Below are 24319 nucleotides of genomic sequence, written 5' to 3' on the forward strand. Positions count from 1 at the left end.
GATCCAGCCTTTCCCTTCTCTCCCTTTATCCTAGGGGTCTCCAGGTTGCCCCCTCCCGGGATCAGCTTTTTAAAGACGCCCCCAACCAGTCTATTGTCCGGTCCCCAGCCGCACCTCTCCACGTTCTGCCCCGCCCTGTCCGAGGTAGAGTCCACGTTCCGCAAAGCTCCGCCCTTTTCCCCACTCTCTGATTGGCTCCTGCTGCTGGACGGCTTGGGGGCCCTTGGAGAGATGTCGTGCGCCCCGCCCTTGCCCGCGGCCGTCGGGGGCGGGGCCTCTTGTGACCCCGCCCTCGTTCGGGCGGGGCCGCGCTCGCAAGCGCTCGGGCGCTGGGCGGCCCTGCCTCGGCTCGACTCGGCTCGGCTCGACTCCGCTCGGGCTGCAGCTCCGGTGGGGGTGGGCGGCTAGGATGACAGCGGCGGTGGCTGCGGCTGCGGCGCTGGGTTGAGCGAGCGGCAAGCCAGAGTGGGGAAGAGGAGGAAGTGGAGCAGCGGCCAGACTCAGCCGCTGCGCCAAGCGCTCCGTTTTGCACAGCGAGCCGCGTCCCGACCTGGGAAGACTTCCCCGCGGGGCTCCGGCCGCCGCGCCTCCCCGCCGGCTCCTGCCCTGCCCTGCCCTGCCCTGCCCGTCCCAGCCCCGGGTTCTGCGCCGGGACTCTCCCAGCCCTGTGGCTCAGAGCGGGCTGCCCGGACGCTTGAGCACCGGCCTGGATCCGGTGCGCCGGGGTGGGACGCCCCTGGCCCACCATAAGGATCCATCATTGCTGGTTCGTTCCCAGCCTTTCTATCAGTGTGCCCTCCGCCCCGGGGTTAGCGCAAGGTGGCCTCAGCCCTCAGACCTGAGTGCAAAGGAGCCCGGCCACCCCCAGCCCCCGGTTCCACGAGTACCGAACCTTCAGCTGCTTCCAACCGACTGCTTGGGACTTGGAACCGTGAGAGCTCCTGGGAAGCCCCGGTCCCGGTCCAGCGCCCCGTGAGTGGTCTCACGTGGACAGGACAGTTTGGACTGAACACTGGGCTGGTTCTGAGAGCCGAGGCTGCCACCTTCCTCCGCCCTAGGATAAGCACTCGGTGTTTGCCCCGAAGAGAACACAGGGACCCCTCTGCCCTGGCGCCAGCGACAGCAGAGGCTGCAGGTGAGAGCCCCGGATGCGCGGCGGGAGCGGTGGGTCCCGGACCCATAGCTGCAGGGTCCCCCCCCCCCCCCCCGCCAATTGAAGGCATGGAGGAGGCACTGGCAAAGGCTGGAACTAGCTAGGCGAGGGCGCACTGAAGGGAGAAGAGGGGAAACGGCACTTATTGAGCGCCCATTGTGTGCAGGTCCGTGCCCCGCCCTTGCACAAATGGTCCCTCATTTAAGGCTCACTGATACCCCGCGAGATAGGTGTTGTGTCTTGTTATTGGCACTGACAGATGGGGAAACTGAGGTTCAACAGGGCTGAGGGACCCCGCTTCTCTTCGCGCTGTGAACCGGGCTGGGCAAACAGATAGAAAAACGCCAGGCGAGAAGAAAGGAAGTGGATAGCCAGGCAACAAGCAGGAGGGTGGCAAGGTGGGGCTCCTCGGACCGCTGATCTGAAGGTTGAGGAGGTGACTTCTTTTTTCTTCCCACTCCTTCGGTATGTCATCTCTCAGAAAAGGTGATCCAGAGTTGAGGGCAGAGGTTCTATGCTTCCCAGTTCCAAAGCTTCTCTCTCTGGGGCCCAGGATGAGGGAGCAACTGCTGCCTGCACTTGCCTGCCAGACTCCAGGGTCCCCAAGACGTGCCAGAGTTCCTGAGATGCCACTTATCTGTTGGGGAACCCACAGTGGTGGTGGGCCAAGCCAGCACCCTGCAGAAGCTGGAGATGTGACCCCTCAGCATTCACCTAGCTCACCTCCTTCAGTGGGGACACAGGACTGCCTGTGATCCTAAAGCTAGTGAGTGCCTGTGATCCTAAAGCTAGTGAGTGGTGAAGCCAAAAGTAGACTTGAAGAAGCTTTCTGAATAGCCTTCCAGATGTCCACTCCTTTCCCCAGTTTGCATCTTCTAGTACATGGCTGAGGTTCTCCCCATCCCTAATGTGAAGTTGGGGTGACCATGAACAAGGCTGCTGAGAGAGTATGTGATTGGTGCTGGGGCCTGAAACATGCCAGCCATCCCATAGCCTTTGGCCTAGATCAAAGGCGTGACCTCAGTCTCTTTTGAGCAGAGGAACCTCTAAGACTCCTCTGGTCCAGGAGGCCAGGGCTTGCTCCAGGTCTTAAGACAGGCTGCCAGGGCTAGGGCACAGTCCCAGGTGTCTTGATTCCCAGGCAGGGGTTCCTTGTGCTGCCCTCTGGGGCTGTGGAGGGAGAGGGGTGTTGTGAAAGAGTCCTGGCATGGACTCTGTGGGCTCTTGTTCTAGGTGGGGTGGGGGAGGCCATGTGGCCTTGGTGTGGGCCCTGTGGCCTTGACTGGGTCTAGTTAACCTCTACCCAGCTCTCTGGAGTCAAGGGGAAACCACCTTGGAAAGCCCCTGGCAGGTAAAGCAGGGGAGTGAAAGCTAGAAGCTTGTCTCTGGGGTTGGAGGGGTTGGGGGAACCCGGAAGGTGACTAAGGGGCTTGGGATTCCCCCTCCACCCCCACCTCTGTCTGAAGATACAAATCCTCATAATAATACTTGCATCTAAACAAAGCTCCTCTTTGATGAACTAATTTCACACCTGTGATCTCATTTCATGGTGTGGTAGAAAGAGCCTGGAACCTGGAGTGATGCAGAGCAGGAGTGGGGAGTTGCCTGGTACCTCTCAGATGCCTCATCTGTAAAGTGGAGTCGAGGCTGGCTGTGTGTTACCTGCTCAGATAATGAGGCGATCTCATCAGCACACTGTGCTAGGGAGTTTGTTGTGCTTGAGAAGCATGGGCTTGGTTATTTTTTGGGGGGGATGGAGTGGGGACTTGTTCTTAATGGCTGCCTTCTGAGGCTCAGAGAAGTGAAATCACTTACCCAGGGCCTCTGAGTTTATTTCAGAGTATCAACTGCCTTCTAGGTGGCCTGGAATTTACCCTAATGAGCGTCTAGAACCTAAGTGACTGGTGAGCAGCAGACAGTCCTAAGTCAGACAGGCCAGGTGGAGGAGAGAGAGCAGGGGGATGGGGCTGTTCTTGTCTCCCACTCACTGGGCAAATCTCTTTAGCCTCTGAGCTCCCTCTGCTTCTCAATAAAAGTAGAACGTCTCTTTCATCAGGCCATGGGGAAGAGGAATGAGACACAAATAGGGGGAGGGTGGCAGAGCGGCTGAAGCGGTAGAGCACCTGCCTAGCAACCACAAAACCATGAGTTCAAACCCCAGAAAAACCCCACAAAAAAAAAAAAAAAAAAAAGGCTGGGGATGTAGCTAGATCAGTGGTAGAATGCCTGCCTAGCATGTGCAAGACCCTGGCACTGGAGGAGGTGAGGGGAGAAAGAGGGGAGGGAGGGAAATGGATAGCGCCTGGACAAATACCTATTTCCTTCCCTATGAAGAAAAGGAAACAGGAGTTTTGACCAGGAAGTCTGGGAAATTCTCAGACTTGACTGAGATTAGAAAGCAGGCTATTCTTGCAGGCTTGGAGACCTGAATTTGCTGAGCTCAGACTTCTGTATGGGTTAGACTGCTCTGTGCTACCTCCCTTAGTTTCATAGTCTTCTAGAATCTGCTTAGGGACACTGGCAAGGGACTCTGGATTCTGAAAATCTCCCCCTCCCCATAGCTTCCTGTGGGGGTGTTATGGAAGGAGGAGCTGGTGTCTATTCCTTTCAGCCCATTGTCTGGCCTCCCTAGGTACAAGGTGCAGTGAATAATTTATTTCTCCCCTCACTGGAAGGCAGGCTAGGGAAATAGCTGTGGTCAGCTGAGCTGCTGACCCCCGCCAGATGCATGGAATGGCTGCTGTATATGTGGTTAGTGTAGAATATAGACTACATGTAAGGCAGAGGCAGGATAGGACAGGAAGCAAGTGGCCTATTGTCAGCCTGGCTCTCTACTGTTGGGGGCCAGATGGGCCCACGGGCAACAATGGGAACCAAGCTAGCTAAGCTAGGATCAAGCTGTGGGCTTCTGATTCCAAAGGAGGGGGTAGGTAAGGATGAGAATGCAGGGTGAAGGGGTCATAGGTGATACCCTTAGGGACTAGAGTGACTGGAAGGCTTGATGGAGAAGAGATGTCAGTCTAGAACTAGAGCCCACTTGCTGTAGAGTAGGGGTCCTGTCCTCAAGGCTGAATCCCAGCTATACCACCTGTGGCTCCAGGGGCAAGGCACCTGATCCTGACTTCCCCCTCTGTAAAATTCTTAGTGGTATCCATTTCTCAGGGTCATTGTGGGAGACTGGAGGTCACGTGTAAAACACGGGGCACCGGTGGTGCTCAGTAAGGGGACACTTCACTGTGAACACTCACCATGGAGTGGACCAGTGGTAGGAGATATAGGATGGCATGGTAGACAGAGGTGGGGGGAACTCCAAGCTAGTGGTGCTGGGTTTGTGGGGTTAGTGAGAGGTGAGGAAAAGAGGAGTGATCAGATGGGAGGGGAGTGTGGGACAGAACTCAGGTTTCAGGGAGCAGCGGGGATCCCCACTTAGAGCCCCACTTTGGCTCCTTGTGGTTCCTCTGTAGATGCAGACCAGGCCCTCAGCTGTAGCATTCAGTCAGTGCCTACCGTAGCCACTGTGTGGCCTTCAAGCTTGTCCTCACCACTGTCTTCTAAACACACCCCATCTGCCCATCACTGCCCCTTTGCTTATGGGTTGCCTCTTGTCAGCACCTCCATCCTGCCTCTTATCTAAGGTCACCTCCCCACCTGTCCTGGCCCAGCGTGGGTCATAAAAATTCCCCCAGAAATGTTCCTGCACTGCCCAGCCCCCTAGGCATGCCCCCTCTGAAATCCTTAGCACTTACAACAATACTAGTTATACTAGCGATGCTATTGCAATATACCATACCATCCATAACATTCTACAGTTTGTACAATGCATCCATGCATTTAATAATACTATAACAATGATATTAGCAGTTATTAATACCTTTGAATACTTTCTATGAACCAGATAATGCGTACTTTGTAGACCCTCTCATTTGCACTAACTCTGAGAGGTAGCTACTGTTATCCCCCCCAGCCCCCGAGAATAGGGATCAGAGAAGTGCATTGCCTTGCCCAAGGTCACACAGCTAGCCCAGCTAGCAAGTGGGGAGCAGGAAGTCAGGCCTGCATCTGTTTAAATTAAGAATCTGTGCTTCTTTCTGTGAATGGACAGATAGCCAGCTTTTAGGAGAGGTCCTGTCTCAACTCCACCTAGTACCTCGAAAGCATTCTTTGCATGTGATGAGCCTGGATACAAGCCTTCTTCCCAAGGGTAGGCAAGGGCAATGCTGGCCTGAGCATGGGGCCCAGGAAGGAACCCTTGTCCCTGGGCCCTGCACCGGCTGGCTGGTGACCTGCGGTGAATCAGCCCCTCTTTGTGGTCCAGTCTGCCCCATCTATGGTAAGCAGGGTGGTGTCTGAGTGCCCTGCATTTCCTGCCTTCTGCAGTGTCCTTCATGACCCTGGCAGGACGAGAAAACAGCACAGGGCCAGAATATGTGGTGCGACAGGCAGCTGTGATTTTGGCCTGGCCGCTGTCTGGGCTAGCAGGCACTGTGGTCACTCAAAGTAGGGTGCAGCCTGGTATTAACTGTGACTGGGAATCAGCTAGGCCAGGCCAGGTTGGCAGGACTGGAAGCTGGTTGGCCTGGTCGCTGGGAGGTCATTGGCAGGGCAGCTGGAGGAGCAGTAGCTTCTCCTCCCTTTGCCACCTCCAGGGTGGTAGCAGTTACACACACATCAGAACCAGAGCTTTGTAGGTCATGGCTTGCCCTTTCTCCTGCTGTGGCAGCTCAGGGAGAGATCTGTAAGGTCCTCCCAAGCATGGAGATGCCACCTCTGAAAGCTCTAAGATTCCTCTGGAACAGGTGGGGCCCAGCCCTTCTTTGCTGGCCTGGCAGTGGGGCTTCTGTAGATGTGGAGCTTTCACAAACCTCTTAGGACTAGACTCTGCCCCGCTGTCCCAAGTGCCGAGCTGTATGGCTGGCACCCCCAGGTTGGGGTGGCAATGCAAGCCACCCCAGGACACGTTGTTTACATATTTCTTCACCTATAAAATGGGCTGATGATATGTGCCGTGAGGATTTAAAGAGATGAAGGAGAGGGTGTTTGCTGGGGTCCGGCATGCAGGTGGCACTCCATCAGTGTCCCCCTTACCTTTCTCCTCCTTGGCCTCATCAGCGAGTGACCTGGTAAGAAGAGCCTAGCAAGTGATGCCAGGAGGCAGGACTTGGTAGCAACAGGGAGGACTTCCCACAAGAGGACTTCTGAGTGTTAGACGGGACTTCACTGAGCTGCGCTCCAGCAAGCAGCAGTGCCATGTGTGAACAGCAAGCAGTACCTGAGTGAGCAGCTGTCGGTGGGGGAGAAATCCAAGCTGGGTTCAGGGCAGGGAACAGGATTGCAACATCTGGGGACTTGGGTGTTTCTTCTCAGTCCTGTGCAACAGAGGTGACCCAGTTAGGAGGAACCATCTAGGATCCAGCCAGAAGATGCTGGGCAGACAGTTTGTTTCCTTTCTTAAAGGTGGGTAGCATTCATTTGTCCTCACCCTACCACGTGTTTGACCACACTGTGACACCATTGACCATTGCACATGCTGGTCTGGTGTGTGTGTGTGTGTGTGTGTGTGGCGGGTGAAGCAGCAGATTTTGAACAGTTAGCTCACAGATACAAAACTTCCCAACTGAAAAGTGAACTTCTGAGGCAGGGGCTGGTCCCACTGATATGGGAGCCTGATGCTCTAGAGTAGGGCTCAAGTGACTTAGGCAACTGATTTAACTAAGAGCTTTGGGCCTCAGCTATTCCATCTAAAAAATGGGGCTGTTGGTAGCACCTACAATCACAGGCTGTTGAGGGGATGAAATGGATTATATGGGTAAGGTTCTCAAAAGACCCAGCACATGATCACTCAGTGCCATGAGCCGTTAATGGTGTCTCTAGCACCGTCAGGTAGCTAGGGGAGAACAGGTGCTCAGAAAGGATGTTGGAATGGATCCCAAGCATAGGGTGGATGCTCTGCGGAATGAATGAATGAACAGCCTGGTAGGGAAGGGCAGACACAGGAGCAATGACAACGCAGAATGTGACAAGGCAGGCCAGGGACTGAGTTGCCCTGAGCAGGGGAGGGAGGGAGTCAGGCAGGCTTCCTGGAGGTGGTGCTCTGGGAGGCACAGTGAGGCCCACTTGGTGAATGAGCTCCCAGAGGACTGAGAGGACCAAGAGGACTGATCCAAGGCTACTGGACTCTGCAGCCTCTCTCTTCCCTCCACCCCATGCTGCCTCTCCATCTGTGACATTCTTCTCTAAGGGCAGGAGGAGGGTCAACAGGCAGGTGGGGAGGAAGTGTGGGCCACAAAGGCCTGAGAGGCCCAACTCTTCCCAGGCTGGGGACCAAACCTCCTACGGAAAAGAATCAACAGGCCTGCTTTGAGTTCTTTTATCTTTCTGCTCCTGATGTAGCCAGCAGCTGAGGGGGTCTCCAGCTTTCATCTTGCAGCTGTTTAGCTTTTGAATGAGTGGACCCGAAAAAAACAATCCCATGAAGAAACTTATCTTGCCCTCCCACCCAGAAGGCTCAAAGAGAAAGTTCTCTCCAGCCCACAGTGGAGCCAACCCCTCCCCTGCTCCTACCAACCTTCCCCAGTGTCTTAAAGGAGCTCACCCAAGGGCACCACAAGGTCAGGGGCTCCTTGTGCTGCCTCTGCTTGACCGGCTGTGGGCCCTTGAAGATACTCTTACATTTTTCTGAATTCTATCCCTTTATTAAAATGAAGCCAGGGAAATAGGTCCTTAAAGAGGTGGGGGCAGGTGCAGGGGCATCCAGACCTATGGCTTTCTGAGAAACTGTTAGAAGTCCCATGCAGGTCCCAGCCTGACATCTCTGAGTGAGCCATCATTAATGGTGTCTCCAGCATCCTGATGATTTCAGAGTAGCCAAGTCTGAGAGCCAGCTGCTGGCCTCCTCCTGCCACCCACAGCATCCTAAGATGCTGTTGCACATCCCCAGGATGGGGAGTTTATTCCCTCCTCAGCCCTACCCTCCTCAGTGGACTGCCCTCCCTGGGGCCTCACTGTCCAGAGAAATAGGGAGGTGGGAGACTATAATGAACCTGGGTTCCAGAGGTTCTCTGCTCCTGGGTGTCTATTTCAGGCCTTGGTTTCCTCATCTGAAAAATTGGAATAGCAGTAATCTCTGTCTGAGATGAGGCCATGCCTGGCATGTCATTAGTATACAGTGAAAGGTCACAGAAACAGTGGCAGAGCAAGCTGGATTCAGATTCTGGACTCCCTACCCCAACCACCTGTGCCAGGTTTCTGAGATTGGGGCTGGGTGGGGAGGTAAGGGATCAACACCTAGTCTTGGGGCTCTTCCCACTGTCCCCCTTCTCTGTAAGGGATAAGACAAGGCAGCAAGCATTTTGTTGCTTGGTTTTGTTTTAGTGGTCAAAGTGTCAGACTTCCCAGAACAATGAACCCTTGTGTGGATCTGCTTGTTTTCCAACCCGGACACCCAACTGCTCTGCCCTCTTGGGGCCCATCCCACCTGGGAGAATTGAAGAATGTCAGGGTTTTGGGGGGGGTTGTTTTCCACCTCTGGGAAAGTGTCCGGGGAACATTGGAGGCCTCTGTGCAAGCCCTTACCGATAACTGACCCCGCTGAAGTTAGCCACCTGCATTGTGAGCCAGGTCAATACAATGATTTCAGTGTGTGTGGTTCAAACCCAACAGGTTTCAGAGGCAGAAAACCTTGTGTTTTAGTCTCTGCTTTATCGCTTACTGCAAGATAACCATAGGCAAGTCATTTTTGTCTCTCTAAGCACCAGTTTTCTGTCCTGTACGATGTATGACTAGGATGTATGGCCTTGGGTTGTCCGAAACCTAAGAGGTTTTTGGAGGGTAAAGCTCAAGGCTCACCATACCTCCCTCAGAACTAGGGGGGAGAGCTGCGCCCTCCTCTAACTCCAGCTCCCTGTCCCTCTGCTCCCGCTCTCGCTCTCAGCCAGGCCTAGGCTGACACCAGAGGCCTCCCTTCCGGCAGCTTTAATAGTGTGTTCCATGTGGATTTAGAGGAGGCACTGGGGGCCACTTGGGGAAGACTGCCAAAGAGGTATTAGTGGCAGGGCTTCATCTCTTCTGTTCTGGCCCAACTAGAGTGGGGGGGAGTGCAGTGGGATGAGTGTGGCATACAAGGAAGGAAAATGCAGTCCCCAAGGGCTAGCAGCAGCTGAAGCCCACAGGGTTAGAGGGTCAAAGGGAGGAAGATCTAGGGATGAGGTGTGGCCCTCCAAAGAGGAACCCAGTCAAGCCCAAAGACCTCATTGGAGAATAAACCTCAACTATCTTTTCTTCTTCCTCCAGTCCTGTATTAGTGCTTCCTGATTGGGTGAACCTCCTTGCTCCTCTGTGCCTGCACAGGTGCTGAGAGGCCTGGAAAGGTGAGGGGAAGGCATTCCTGACTTGCCAGTTGAAAGCTCTGGAGGCCACAGATACCACCTCCTTAGGACACAGTTTATGATCATCTGTTACAAAGAGATCCCAACTCCCTTCTCAAAGAAGAATCACAGCATTCAACTGTCAGAATCCCCTCAGGAAAAGGGATCTGGGGTGTCATCCCTCCACCTCTGCTTTCTCCCCAAATCAGGCTGTAGGTGGCTTCCATCACCACCCTGAGGGCAGCCCTGGGCCCATTTTGGCCTCTGACCCTGTGAATGGGCTATAACCACCCTGAGCTCAGGGCTCTCCAGGAGCCTTTGAAGGCCAGCAAGGGGAATGAGGACCCTGCTGGCCGTGATGGAGAACCTGAGGGTCAGGGATGGGGGAGTATGTGTTACATGCAAGGCTCCTTCCAAGCAGGGAAGATATGGCTTCTATCTTAGTGCAGGGCAGAGCCTAGACCTCGGAGAAGGTACAGTCCAGGGACCGGGTAGGAGAGGTGGTTGAGGACACCCTTGGAGACCCTGGGGGGGTGGTGTCCGCTGGCACACAGCTGGGCAGGCCTAGAACACAGAGCCCTTCTGCTCTGCCACCAGCAAGCCCTGGGCATCCCCAGTGGTTCACCCAGATATCAGGCAGGCGGCGAGACGCCTGTGTGGCTGTGGTGGTGTCTTGGTCCTTAGAGGGTCCTAAGGAGGGAGGTATTGGAGCCCAGCTCTGCCTCTTTTGAGTTGAATTTAGAAGACACTGGACAGGTTACTTAGCCTCACTGAGCTTCAGATGCTCACCCATGAAAAAAGGGTAGCAAAACTTACCTTCCTGGCTGTTTGAAAATAAAATGGTATAATGGATGAGATAGCATCTTAAATTTCAAAGGACGTGCTATCACCCTTACCCTGACCCCTCCTTCTCTGTGTGCCATCCTTTCTTAATGCCTCTCCAGGAAGTTCTTTCTTGCATCTAACTGAAGTCCATTATGCTGCAAATGGAAGCCTTTTCCTCTTGTTGGGGACTCTGCAGAAGCAGACTGAGCTAATCCTCCATCCAAATGTGCCCCATCAGTACCTGCAGTGAGTGAGGCAAGGAATGGAGCAACTGAGTGTTGGTTTCCAGCTAAGGGTTGGAGGCCCAGCTGTCAGTGGCCAGAGCCTCCTGATGAGGATGAGATGTGTGGGTGGAGGCAGTGTAACCATTCACACTGTTACTCGTGTGCTTGTGGATGCTCCAAAAGGGGTGACTCTGGAGAGGCCCCTGGACTAGGCCTAGAAGCTGGCTGTCTTCCTCCATTGCCTGAGGTTAGTTAGCAACCTCTCTTGGCCACAGCCAGCTCAGAGGATGTCTGTGTTCTGGGGCCCAGGTCTCCTCAGTGAAGACATATATAGTTCTGCCTGAAGCCTGCCCAATTTGGACCCCAGCCAGCATGGGAAAACAGCAGGTGAGGGTCTTGCTGCTGGCTGGTAGTAGAGGAGCAGAGTGGTCTTTCAGATCCAGGGCAGTCGTGAGTTCAAGGTTAGATGGGGGATCCCTGGTCAGTAGGGTAGCACCTCCCTCCTTAGATCAGAGTTATAGAGAGCCCGGTATCCTTTGCCTGGCTACCCAGCTAACTCATGAAACTAGGTCAAGCTCATTTGTGGAGGCCTCCTTGCAGTAGACCTGCCCCAGGCCATCTGCTTTAATCCATTGTTTTGTGGTTGGAAACCAGAGGCTCAGAGAGGTGAGAAGCCTGGCCTGTAAGTGGGGCTGGTGAGGGTCCCTGGAGTGGCACCCGGCCAGACCATGCCCTCTAGGTCCTCTATGGGGTGAAGTGCAGGAGGGGCCAGGTGGTCAGGGGAAGAGGGTGTGAGCATCAGACAGAATCCTGCCCTGCAGCTTATGGGGGTTCAGCGGGGCCCTGGGACTGGGATCGCTTTCCCTGGGAGGCAGTTGGCCAAGGAACATAAAAGGTCAAGGGATCAGGAGCCCAGGAGTTCTGGGCCTGGCCAGTTCTGAGCAACCCTGTGAACCTGAGTGTTTGGTTTCACAGAGGAATCAAGACTTAATTCTTGTTGCTTTTGGACACACACTAGTTTGACTTTCATATCTATGATGTCACTGAATCCTCAGACACCCATGAGAAATATTTGTTTGGGAGGCAGGCGAGAGTGGCTCTGGAAACAGACACACCTGGGATTACATTATGACTCCTATATACTCTTGGTCTTCAGTTTGCACATCTGAGAAAGGGACTATCTGGCTGTGCACCTTAGATGAGAGGATGTCTGTGACTGTGGGTGCTCTATAGTAGTTCTGATTTTATCATCAGCCTCACTTTACAGACAGGATGATGGAGGCTCAGAGAAGGAAGGTTGTTTGCCAGAGGCCACACAAGTGATTTAGCTTGGTCTTCCAGACTTCCTGTCTATGGATTTTTTTTCTACAATACTTCCTTCTTGTCCTCAAGTGACCAAACACCTCATTTATCTAGAATCTTTTAAGCATGATGTTGTCTGTTGTGGCATTGAATCCCCAGTGCCTAATAACACTTGCCCAGCACATAGTAGGCTCTTTAAAAACGTTTGTCCTGTGCAAGTGTATGTTGAATAGTATAAAATGTAAGAAGCAAGACCAGTGTGGTGGCTCATGCCTGTAATTCCAGCTACATAGGAGGCAGAGATAGAAGGATCATGGTCCAAGCAAAAGTGCCATGCCCTATCTGAAAAATAGGGGGGTGGGGGGCTGTGGATCAAGTGGTAAATCATTTGCCTAGCAAGTGTGAGGCCCTGCGTTCAAGCTCCAATACTGCCCCTTCCCCAAAAAAGTAAAATGCAGTTTTCCAGGAAGATAAGGCCTATGTCCTGCCCTGAAGGTTTCCTATGCTACTGACACCTTTAAAAACAGCTCAAATAGTTTGGAAGACTTTTTTTTTGCGGCACTGGGGGTTGAACTGAGGGCTCATACTTGCCAGGCATGTGCTCTTACCACTTAAACCACTCTGCCAGCAAAGTGTAGCCCAGGCTGGCATCGAACTCGTGATCCACCTGCCTCATCCTCTTCACCTCACAACCGGCTTGAATAGTTTGGGGTAGAAACTTTTGTCAAAAAGGATGGATCTGTTCCTTTTCACTGTACAAGGCTGGCCTGGCTAACCTTGCAGGAATGTGTCTCACAGCCCTTGCCTGCTTGGCTGGGAGCTAAGCCTGCCTGGACCCTGCACCAGATGATACCCTACCCTTGAGGCTGCTGCAACCGTTCAATTCTGCTTTCTGGCTTTTCCTACTTTGTTCCTTCATTCTGTTGACCACAGACTAGCCTCCTACAGCCTGGCACCACTTCCTTCTCCCCTCTGCTTGTGTAGATGTCCTCCTAATTTGCTTCTACCAGTTGGGAACTGAGAAATAGGACAGTTGACTGTATTAGAATTGGTTCACTTGTTGAAACCCATTCAGCCAGCCCTCAGTGAGTCTGGGTGTGGCAGGGAATTCATCCACCCTGACAGAGGACCTCTGCGCGACCTCTGCAGTGGCTTGTGATCAGCCAAGACACGACCACCTCCTCCTGGCACTGCACATGGCGAGATAATAATGCTCACCACTAGTGCTGGCACAGGACTTCACCATTTATGACTCTGCTTGAATCACATTGAACCTCCACAGCATCCCCAAGAAGAGTGTTATCCCCTTGCAGTATGGTCAGCTCACTCAGATCTCCAGGCTCACTGGCCTGCCCTCTCCCCTACACTGGGCTCCAAGATATCTGATTCCATCTTCTTTCCTGCCTCTGTCACCAAGGTTTGGTGGTGGTGGCCGAGGTTGTGTTACCTACCTCATAATGGTCAGTGCAAAGAAATGTGGCCATAGCTGGATGTCAGTTGCAAGACTTCAGCATACACACCTTGTTCTGCAGTGAACCTGGGTCAGCCCCCTCCTCTAGTGCTCACTTTTCAAGCTGTGATCTGGGACAGAGCCCTAATGCCAGGGTTTGCTAGATCATGTAACTCAGAACCTTCTCATGGCCTTTAATGTGTTGATCTGAATTAGGTGACACAATGTACAGTTGGCCATTCAAATGTGCATCTCCTTTGTCACAAGGCAGGATAGGAGACCTGGGACAAGCTAGCATGCAAACCCTCACTTTGCTGCTTTGCACAGGAAGCCTCCAGCCAGAAACCAATTCTCTAGTCCATTTTGGGAGAGCATTCCAGGAGCACTGTTTGGTCCCAGGAAAGGCTTGGTAATAAGGGTGAGACTGCAGGCAGCAGGGGCAAGTGGAAGATAGAGATATTTTTATTCTTCATCCACCAAATGAACGTATCTCAGGCATCAAGTGTGTGTCAGGCACAGAGCCAGCAGTGAGAAATGCCAAGACAAGTCTGACTAAGAATCTTCCATTTCATTTCCCCAGGTTTTTAAAGAAAGACAGAGAGAAGCCTTAAAAGGAAGAAGTGATTTTTTAAATTGTTCTAGGTCACAGTGGTAGGTGGGTGGGTGACACATTTACTCTTTTAAGTAGAGCTATACTGAGCCCCTGTTCAGTGCCAGATCCTTCCAGGGCACAAGTGACACTACTCAGCACAAATTGCCCTGAGCAGAGTGCACAGATGCTGCAAGAGGTCAAGAGTGTGGAGAGGCCCTGAAGAGTGAGATGGTGGAGGAAGGACAGGAGCACTTCTTCCCAAGACCCGTCACCCTGAGCTTAAGACCAGGGGTTTGGGCGAAGCCTGAAAGCAGGAGAGGTGGAGAGGCTCTGGGCAGCTGGGAAGGGAGGTTATTCTCAGAAGAGCAACAGCTGGAGCAAAGGTGCAGAGGTGGCAACACACGTGGACAGTATAAGGGCCCCTGGACAATGGGGGTAGAGAAAGGTAAAGGGGAGACTTTGGTAGTAGATGGAGACGCTGCTGGGACAGATCACAAGGGTCCTAATGTCAGCTGAGTGGGTGCCCAGGTCACTGGGAGTGCTTTGAGGGCTCAGGTAGTTCACTTTCATCCCAGTATCCCCAGCACCCAGTAGGTGTTTATAGACTGACTAAACCTGGACAATTCCCTTTCTTCTCTAGGCGTTGGGTTCCTTTTGTTGTGGTCAAGACCCCTGGCACATCCGTCTAGTCCCAAGGAACTCTCAAGAATCCTGGGCACCTACATGTGGGGGTCCCCTGAGATCACAGATTTCTCCCCTAGACTTGAGGTCATCTAAGCTGCGTGAGCTGGCAGAGGGTCAGAGGCTCCCCAGGTGGTAAGCAGCCCAGCTCCTGCCAGGAGAATTCCTTTCTTCTCTCTTCCTTCAGCAGTACCTGCTGAACCCATTTGAAAGGCTCTGGCACGCTCAGCTAAGACTCCAGACCTTGCTGTGAGAGGAAGGTGGAGTGGTGGAGAAGGGGTTGAGCCAGGCTGGAGTCAAGGGTTGTGTGCATGCAGCAACTTGGTTTGTGGGAGGAATTCTACAATATGAAAATGGCCACGTTACTCAGTCTCTTATCCTGAGCTTCTTCGTCTCTTAAATTGGAATAATAAGAACCCCTCCAGTAGGCATAAAGTTTGTGAACACATCTTAAAAACTGACTTAACTCACACACAGGTAAATAGCTCTGCTGTCCAATAATATTTAATTGTTTATTTTCTATAATTCCCCTGGCCCACTTCATGCCCTTTTCTGGAAGTGCTCCCCAGGCAGGCTTCTCCTGCTGGTAGGTTTTATCCAGGCCACAGCAATAGGAACCTGTGAATTATGTACAAGTTGAGCACACAGGCTGGGGCCAGATATCTGCAAGCCCAGCGTCTGCAGGCACTGGGTAGGGATAGAAACCCCTCTGCCCTTCTGTCTCTTGGACCTAGGGACCATATCCCACCCCTGGCTGCTGCAACCAGAGGCTTGCAGAGTGTGGATCTTAGCCTCTGGGAAAGGTGGGGAACACATGTCAGGAACTCTCCCAGCCCCCAACTTGTCTACCCTGCTCACAGGCTGGGTCTAACAGGGCCTGTCCACATATGTGAGACTCTGTCCCTAGGCAAATGGTAGGCAGGCAATGGTTGGAGCTGGTGGGCATAGGGCCTGATAGATAGTACAAGATCCCTTCCATTTCCCTGTTGGTTTCAGGAGGTGTCATTTGGACAACTCAGATCTCTGATGTAGATATCACTTTATTTCAGCAGGACCTAGAGCACCACTTACAGCCTTTCAATATAGGGTACTTGGTCACAGCCACCCTTCCCAGAATGAGGTCTTAGGGGGACAGGGCTGGATGTGCCCAGCATTCCTTTCCCCAGAATTCCAAGGGTTCCTCTCAATGCCCTTGTGCCTGAGCAGCTCTCAGATGGTGTCCATCAGGGTATGTTGGGAGCAGACAGCTGGTGAGGTTGGCCCCAGAGGCATCACAGATGCTCCCTACGCTTGGGTTGGTGGGGAGGGGTTTCTCTTGGTGTGGCAGGCAGTGAGAAGGATATAGTGTATATCAACAGAAACTTAAGCAGTTTACTAAAAAAAAAAAAAGAACTCTCTTACAACTCTCTCTCTCTCTCTCTCTGTCTCTCTGTCTCTCCCTCTCTCTCTCTCTCTCTCTGTCTCTCTGTCTCTCCCTCTCTCTCTCTCTCTCTCTGTCTCTCTCTCTCTCTCTCTCTCTCTCTCTCTCTCTCTCTCTCAGGGTTAGGGATAGAGCCCAGGGGTTTGCTCATGCTAGGCTAGTGCTCTACCACTGAGCCCCACCCCCAGCCTACCAACTTTCTTAAAAAGGCCAAGCAAGAGTGCACAGGGTTCCTGTCCTGATTATACTTCTACACTATGAAACCTTGGATTTGTAACAGCCTTTCTGAGCCTCTGCTGGCTTTTGTAAGATGCTAGTGATGAGGCCAACCTCATAAGGCTGCAGTGAGGGCAAAGGAAATAACCCAGTGGGTGGCACACCCAGCAGGGTACCAGGTGCATGGTAGACCACTGATTTGCAGGGAAGATCTAACTCCAGGCCAGAGCAAACAAAGTGGATGTTTTTAGATACTTGATCTGTGGTCTCCCTAAGCAAGAAAGAGTACATGTCTGCCAAACCAGGAAATGTCAGCACAGCTTAGGCAGCTCTCACACCAGTTATTCCTTCAGGGAAGTTCCAAAGCACCCTGGGGTCTGTTACCTTTCTCAAGCACCAGGAAAGGTGGTGGAGCCAGAAGCCCTGGGTGTGAGTCCTCACTCTGCAGGCTGGTTAAGTGAGCTGGGTAAGTTGCTAGTCCTCCCTGTCCTTATAAAATGGAAGGAGCACATACTGACCTCTCAGGGCAGATGTGAGGTTCATAAAGAAATAAACTATGAAACCTTATTGGGGAAAAAGGCAGCAACTGATGGGTAGTGTGTGTGTGTGTGTGGGGGGGGGGGTGGCTTGAAGAAGGATGATCCAAGAGCTCAGGCAGCCGAGGCTGGGTTTCTGGTCCTGGTAATGATCAGGCTCTATGGTGTCCAGTGGAGTGGAACATCATTCACTTTCCTTAATGGGACAGCTGATTAATTAGCGTCAGAGTGCTACTGATGAGTGCCCCAGGGGCACATATCAGGGTCAGTCCTTGATAGACTGACAGACGGAAAGTGTGCTCAGCAGCTAGCCTTGGGCATGAGCCTGTGACCCACTGTCCTGCCCTTGCTTCTCAGCTTGTCTCTCAAATGACCTCATGGAGCAGTCACTGTGTTGGGAACTGAGGGGCCCCACTTCTAGGCAGATGGAAAAGAGGAATCCAGAGAAGGATCAAGAACAGGAACCCTGCAAAGGATAGGGCAGTCATTGTCTCCTAACCTGGAAATGATTTTGCTTGACTGTACTATCAACTCCCTGTGTGACTTTGAGCACCAACCTTCCACTCTCTGCCTGTTTTCCCATCTAAAAGATGGATATTGGAGGAGGTAGTCCCAGGAAACTGTGGCAGGAATCAAAGCAACATGTGAGGAGGAATGACTTTTTTTTTTTTTTTTTGGTAGGACTGGTGTTTGAACTCAGGGCTTTGTGCTTACAAAACACGTACTCTACTGCTTGAGTCTCACCTCCAGTCCATTTTGCTCTGGCTATTTTGGAGATGGGGTCTTTTGAACTATTTGCCTGGGCTGGCCTTGAACCTTAGTCTCCCCCAGTCTCAGCCTCCCAAGTAGCTAGAATTACAGGTGATTACGGGTGTAGGCTACAGATGCCTGGCTTATGGAGAGGGTGATCTTAGAGTCTCTGGGCCTGGAGTTCTCACCCACTCCAAAATCTAGTTTGTAACCTTGGACAGGTCACAGGGCTTGTGTCACTGGGGTATGCTGACCATGCAGGCACTGAATGTGGGCACCTTGTCCAGCTATGTCTGGTGTTGGGCCACAGGACAGTTTTGACCCTCCTCTCTTCTTTGCCTGCTACTCCTGCCATACCCTGGGTCCCCAGAAGATCAGGGTAACATGGGGGAGGGGAGCAGTTCTGACCCCAGTGCTGAGCCCACTGGCTGTACACATTGCTCCACTGCATGGGAACCCAGAGTCAGGACAGAGCTCCAGCCTCCACTGTGGGCCAGCTAGGGGAGGGGAAGGAGAGGGTGAGGTCCCGTCTTTGTCAACCTTGCATCTTGGAACCATGGAGTCTTCCTATTCCCAAATCTTGGAAGCATTGGATCATGGAACTTTAGAATTTTAGCCCTAGGAAATCATGGCTTGGAAGTGACCTTGGGGTCATCAGAGCCAAATTTCTGTCTAGCTCAGAAACCCCCTGCCCCCTCCCCACAAGGCTGTCCTTTGGCTTGGGGATCCAGTCAGGTCACAGGGCCACCCCCCCCCATAGGATCCTGACCGACCCTGGCCTTACTGCTATGAGTGGTCACCTGGGGCTGGTTGGTTCTGCTGGGCAGCTGGGAAGAAACCAGGCCCTGCTAAGAACAGAAGGCTTTGTGTGATTTAAGTAGCAGCCAATCACATCAGCCTCCCACCAGGCCCTAGGGAGCTTATTAAGTGGGATCTGGGGCCACCCTGGGTCCTCTTGGGTAGAGAGCAGCCACCAGGCTTCCCCAGGATTTCACCCTGGTCCTGGGGGACAATGATTTTCCTTTTTCCATCAAGCAAGCCTCATCCCTCCTTCTCTTCCTCCCTAGGGCTGACCAGGGAGCCATCTCCCGGTGTCCTGGGGGAAAGGCTGTTCTGGGACAAGTTCAAACAAACAAACCAGCCTTTGAGCAGAACAAACAGATCAATAAAAATGGCTTTGTCTGAAAGGAGAGAACCGATGGTGGCTACTGTTATTAAGCGCCTACTGTATGCCTCATGTAACCCTCCTAAGGGCTGCAGGGAGGGGTCTTTTGTCTCATGGTGCAGTGAGGACATAGGCCCAGATAGAACTTAGCAGAGCTGGATTGGAGCCAGGGCTTTTCCCATCTGTTCCTTCTGGGGGAGACACTGGGGATTCCTGAAGGTCAAAGCGAAGGGGGAGAGTCAATCTTAGAGACAGCTCCTGGCATGAGGGATTTTTGTCTTGGTGACTACAGTGAATCATGCTTTAGCTTAGGTTAGAGTCTTTTCCATTTTGGCAGCATGGAGTAGGAGGAACTGCATTAGGCTGGGGAGGAATTATGGCCTTGTCACAAGCATAGCAAGGGCAGGCACATGTGTGTTGAGTGTGAATTAAATCAAACCCCCTTGGGTCTCGGATTCCCTTTCTGTGAAGTGGGCAGAGGCTGCTTGAGGTAGGATCACATGGCCAAGGCTTCCAGGAAATGTCCTGGTCCCTCCTTTTCTGCAGGTCTCTGGTGCCTCTCACTCCTCCCTGCCTCTCAGAGATTATTATCAGTATGAGAATTGGAAGGACACCTAGGAATCCTAGTAACTCTCTACACATAGGTAGACTGAGGCCCTCAGACAGAGTGGCCCAAGGTCATACAATAAGTGGGCTTGGGAGCACATAGTAGGTATTCAAGAAATCTCTTCTTATACATGTAAATATAAATAAATTATTTATCTGAATTTTTAATTTATTTTTATGAACAACATTTTTTCATATTTCTGAAGCATAGTGTAATATTTTTATTCATAACTATACTAGTTGATGGTCAACCCAGCATAGTCATCACATTAAACTTTTATCATTTGCTAAAAAAAAAAAGAAATCCCTTCTTCCTTCCAGACCTCTCCCCTGAAGCACCTTCCCTGTAGAGGGGATCTGGAAGGCTCAGATGAGGAGGTCTGGAGTCAGGCAGGGAGGCTGGCGCCAGAGGTCCCAGCCTCAGCCTGTCCTGCCCCAGGTCCAGCTATGCTTGTCTAAATACTGCCCAGGTCCAATGCCCTCTGCTTCAAAGCTTTCCTGAACTCTCCTCCCCAGTACCCTTCCCAAAGTCCTGTCTGGACCAAGAGTGGGAGCATTTTTTAAATGTTATGTTAAAGACGCAGAATGCAAAAATTATCATCTTAACTTATTTTTAAGTGTATCATTTGGTAGTGTTAATGATATTCATTGTGCGCTGGATCTCCACAGATGTTTTTTAGTTTTTGGTTTTCAATGCTGGGAATCAAACCCCGGGCCTTCCACATTAGCCAAACATTCTGCCACTGAGCTACACTCCCAGCCCTCATCTTCAGAGCTTTTTCATCATGCAAACCTGAAACTTCATACCTATTAAGCAGTAAATTCCCATTTTCTCCTCCCTTAGCCCTTGATAGCTTTCTGTTTCTATAAATTTGGCTACTTAACATACCTTATATAAGTAGAACCCCACAGTATTTGTCTCTTTGTGACTGGTTTATTTCACTTAGTATATGCCCTCTAGATTTGTCCATTTTATAGCAAATGACAGGCTTTCCTCCCTTTTTAAGATAGAATAATACTGCACTGTATGGATATACCACATTTTGTCCATTCACCTAACAATGAATGGCGGGTTACTTCCACCTTTTGGTATTGCATCAAGAGTGGGAGTTTTGATGTTAAATAGGCTTGGGTTAAACACTGTGCATCCAGCATCACTTTGGCTGTGAATCTGAGTCTCATCCCACTGACCTCCCTACCCAGTGGGGTTGCAAGGAGCAGAAAAAGGCCTGGCACCCAGCCAACTCATAATGAGTGGTAGGCAGAATTCATTCCCATTACCAACTTTCCTTCTAGGGACAGATCCTTTTTGTTTATGGATTACAGGACATACCTGCATACCCACATCTCACCAGCACTCTAGCCATTCCTTGTATGTCTCAATATATTGAAGCTGGAGAGCCCTTGGGCCCACAGAGGGGTAGGTTCTCACAGACAGTCAACAGCCACACGAGGATTAAACCCAGGTCTCCAGCCTTCCCCTGCAGTCCCCAGGGTCCACAGGCCTTATCCTTAAGAAGGATTGGCTCCCCAGGGGCCTGAGTATAAACCTGCAAGTTTCAGGGTGGCAAGGGGAGGTGGGAAGCAGGGAGGTGAGCTTGGGGAGCAGGACCCTAGGCGTCTTCCAGACTCCTCTGATCTCCTGTCTGCCCCCAGGGCTGCAGAGAGTGAAACTGCTCCAGCAATAAGGGGCTGTGTCATACTCATTTGCATGGTGCAGGCTGTCTGAGGTCCTTGCCTTGCACCTGGGAGCTCACTCTGTGCTTTGTTCACTCTAGTCAATCATCAGTTGGTTTATCCCTTCCTTCCATCACTTGCTCAGCAACTGCTGCTGAGACCTACTGTGGGCAGAGACCACTCAGACCAATCAGACCTAGAAGGCACTTAGTATGCCATTGCATCAATAGTGTGGATTCTGAGGTTCAAATCCTGGCTCTGCCAGTTACTACCACTGTGACCTTTGGCAATTTGCTAATCTCTCTGTGCCCCAAATCCTTCTTCTCAGAAGTGGGGAGAACAGTCACTTCTACTTTACAGTTGTTGCCATGTCACAAACCACCCCAAAAGGTAGTGACTTAGGTAAGAACCATCATTTTATGGGCTTACTGTTTCCATAAGTCAGAGATATAGGCTCAGCCAAGCATCTCTGGCTCAGGATCTCATGGTCACAGTCAAGTGGTGGCCTGAGGAGGGAGGAACTGGGCTGCCAGGATTGGTGGTCTCTTTTGCTCTTCGCATGGCCTCAGGATTTCCTTTTTCTGTGAGCTTTGTTGAGCTCTCTGCATGGCATGGCAGCCTCTGAATAGTCACAGTGCTAGATTGGTGGCTCAGGGCTCCAGCAGGAACATCCTAGTGAGGCAGGAGCTGCATCACCCTTGATGACCTGGTCCTAGATGTCTCACAATGCTCTCTAAGTCATTACTCCCAAGCTCTTCCAATTCAAGTGGGGATCCATAGACCCCATGTCGCCTGTGAAGGGTGTCAGAGTGGCACTGAGAAAAGCATGGGAAGTCGGGCACCAGTGGCTTGTGCCTGTAATCCTAGCTACTCGGGAGGCAGAGGTCAGGAGGATCACAGTTTGAGGCCAGGGGGAGCAAATAGTTCATGAGACCCTATCTCGAAAACACTCAACACAAAACAGGGCAAGTGGAGTGGCTCTAGAAAGTATGAGGCCCTGAGTTCAAATTCCAGTACCACCAAAAAAAAAAAAAGCATGATGGATGGGAGGGAGGGACTGCTGCAGATATCCTTTGGAAATACAATTTACACAGTTGTGAGGCTGCATGAGTCAAAACAGGAAATGCCTAGAACAATGCCTTGGCATTGCCTATAAGCTGTAGCTGTATCTAGCCAAGGGTGATTTTTTTTTGGCCATATGCAATTTACTTGGGATGTGTGCTGACTTTAGGACCTAAGCACCACTACCAGAGCCAGTCCATGGAACAGCAGCATTTCCCATCTGGGTACTGAGGGATTCATAGGAATTTATCAAGCAGAGTCAAGTAGGGAGGAGTTCTGTGCAGAGGGAATTAGCTGTGTGAAGGGATAAATCTACACTGGAGTCCCAGGAGCAGGTAGCTCTGAGGAGTGGGGCTCCTTTGAGGTGTGGAGAGGGAGACTGGAAAGGTGAGTTGAGGCCAGATTGAGAAAAACTTTGCAGATGGGGTTTGGACTTACCCCTGTAGGTTCCAGGGACTTCTTGTCTGTTTCCCAGACAAAGGCATGAGGGATGGGTGTGCCATAATGGGGAAGCTACTTCTGAAGTGGACTCAGCAGGATTTGGGAGTACTAGATTTGGAGGGGTAGGCAGAGGGCGGGACTGAAGGGGCTCACACCAGATGTTTGTCCTGTGTCATTTGCATCAGTTTTGAGTGTACTGAGCACACCTGGCAGTGTTCTAATAGCTTGAACACTGTGATTTTTCTCTGCTTAGAATGTCTTGGTAGAGGTTGGGGGAGCCTGACAGCTAGGTCAAAAGGGGCAGCCAGTGGCTTCCTCTGTCCCAGCCCTATCTGTGGAGAAGGTCTCCTGAATCTCTCCTCCCTTCCTCTTCCTACAGCCCTCCCCACTATAACTACAACTCAATGTCCAAAGGGACGGGTGTGGCATCCAGAGGTAGCTATGCCTCTTCAAAGCCCTGAGCCCAACTAGGCCAGCCTACCCTCATGGGCTGGTGACTCCAAATGAGGCTCTGGCCCAGGTCCCAGCTGTGTCCAGGATGCTCCTGTCCCTATGGGCTTGTTGCTGTACTCCATGAGCTTACATGCTTTGTGCCAGCGTCCGCTCGTGTCACCTGTTTGTATGTGTATGTATACTCTACGTATTTTTGAATGTCAGCCTGGTGTGTGTCTTTGTGCATGTGTGCATGTGTGAAGTGGGCCTCTTTGGTCTCTCTGGGCACATGTGACAGCTCTTTGTAAATGGCAGGCAGTTCAGATGTCTTTAAAGAGTGCTAAGTGCCCCTGTGTTTCAAGCCCCAGGGGGAGCAGAGGGAGGAGACAACCCTTGCCCTGGGGTAGGGGTGGGGCTGGAGCTGTAGAGGTGGGGAGGGAAGATCCAACAGAAATACAAGTTCACAGACTGAAGAGATCTCTTCTCAGGCCCTGGGGAAAAGCTTGACCAGGTGCTAGGGACCCAGGTTAGAGCGGACATGCCCCATCTTTCTCAGAACCAGCCTGGGATATCATCGGACATGCTGCTGGATGTGGTGAGCTGCTGGGAGGGTAAGGAGCAGTCCCATGGGGTCCCGTGGGTCTTGGGGGTTTGGGGAAGATGGAGGAGGGGAGGGTAGAAAATGGAGGTGCCATGAGATGAACAGAACAGGGGAGGAGCAGGTCTAAGGGAAGGTGAGGAGTTCCCACTTGGTCAGTGTGGTTCCAGGCTCCCATGAGATCCAAAGCAGGTGACTAGTGTGTGGTCGCATCTTTGGTTCCTGAGCTCAGTCCCAGCATGCAGAGGCAGGGCTGGTAGAAGCCAGGGGAGTGGATGCCATTGCTCAAGGGGAGCAAGAAGGGCAAGGAAGGAAGAAGGGTGAGGGATAGGAAGTGGTGTTGGAGCTGGGGAGCTGAGGTGAGTAGGGAGCAGAGAGGAAAACCAAGCAACTGGTGTCCAGGAAGCCAGGGGAGGAGAACGTCTCAGAGGAAGGCCAGATCCGGGGTCAGCTGAGGATGAGAGATGTTGCGTGAACTTACTACATGGAAGTCATTGGTGAACTTGGTAGGAGCAGAGGGTGGTGGGCTTAGCAGTGGGTGGGAGAGAGGACATGGAGACTGGAGCATGGACTACACTTTCAGAAGTTCTGTGAGAAGGAAGCAAAAAAAGGCAGGCAGGCTGGAGAGGGTGGCAGGAGATGGACTGCTGAATGGAAAGAGCCAGCCTGTGGGGAGAGAAATACAGAAGGGAGTCAGAGGACACAGTCCCCATCAATGCCTGCCTAGTCCTCTGCAGCAGGGTAGGGAGAGTGCCAGGCTCCAGAGTCTCTGTCTTTCTTCAGGTTCACAGAGTGGCAGCAACCCCGCCAGGGTGTGGTGAACATC

General features: G+C 52.1%; 1 protein-coding gene across 4 annotated transcripts in view; it reads left to right on the forward strand.

The window, feature by feature from the left end:
• The first annotated feature begins 353 nt into the window (after positions 1-353).
• The window catches only part of Gdpd5 (glycerophosphodiester phosphodiesterase domain containing 5), an 80958-nt gene continuing 56992 nt past the window's right edge, over positions 354-24319 (forward strand). For 2 of the 4 annotated variants that reach the window (XM_074082713.1, XM_074082709.1), the window contains exon 1: positions 355-1135. The gene's annotated coding sequence lies outside the window, so the exon portion shown is untranslated. Of the gene's footprint in view, positions 1136-24319 lie in introns of all 4 variants that reach the window. The other 2 variants (XM_074082706.1, XM_020155467.2) reach the window with 2 other exon arrangements.

Source organism: Castor canadensis, chromosome 1, assembly GCF_047511655.1.
Source record: "Castor canadensis chromosome 1, mCasCan1.hap1v2, whole genome shotgun sequence".
NCBI lineage: Eukaryota > Metazoa > Chordata > Mammalia > Rodentia > Castoridae > Castor > Castor canadensis.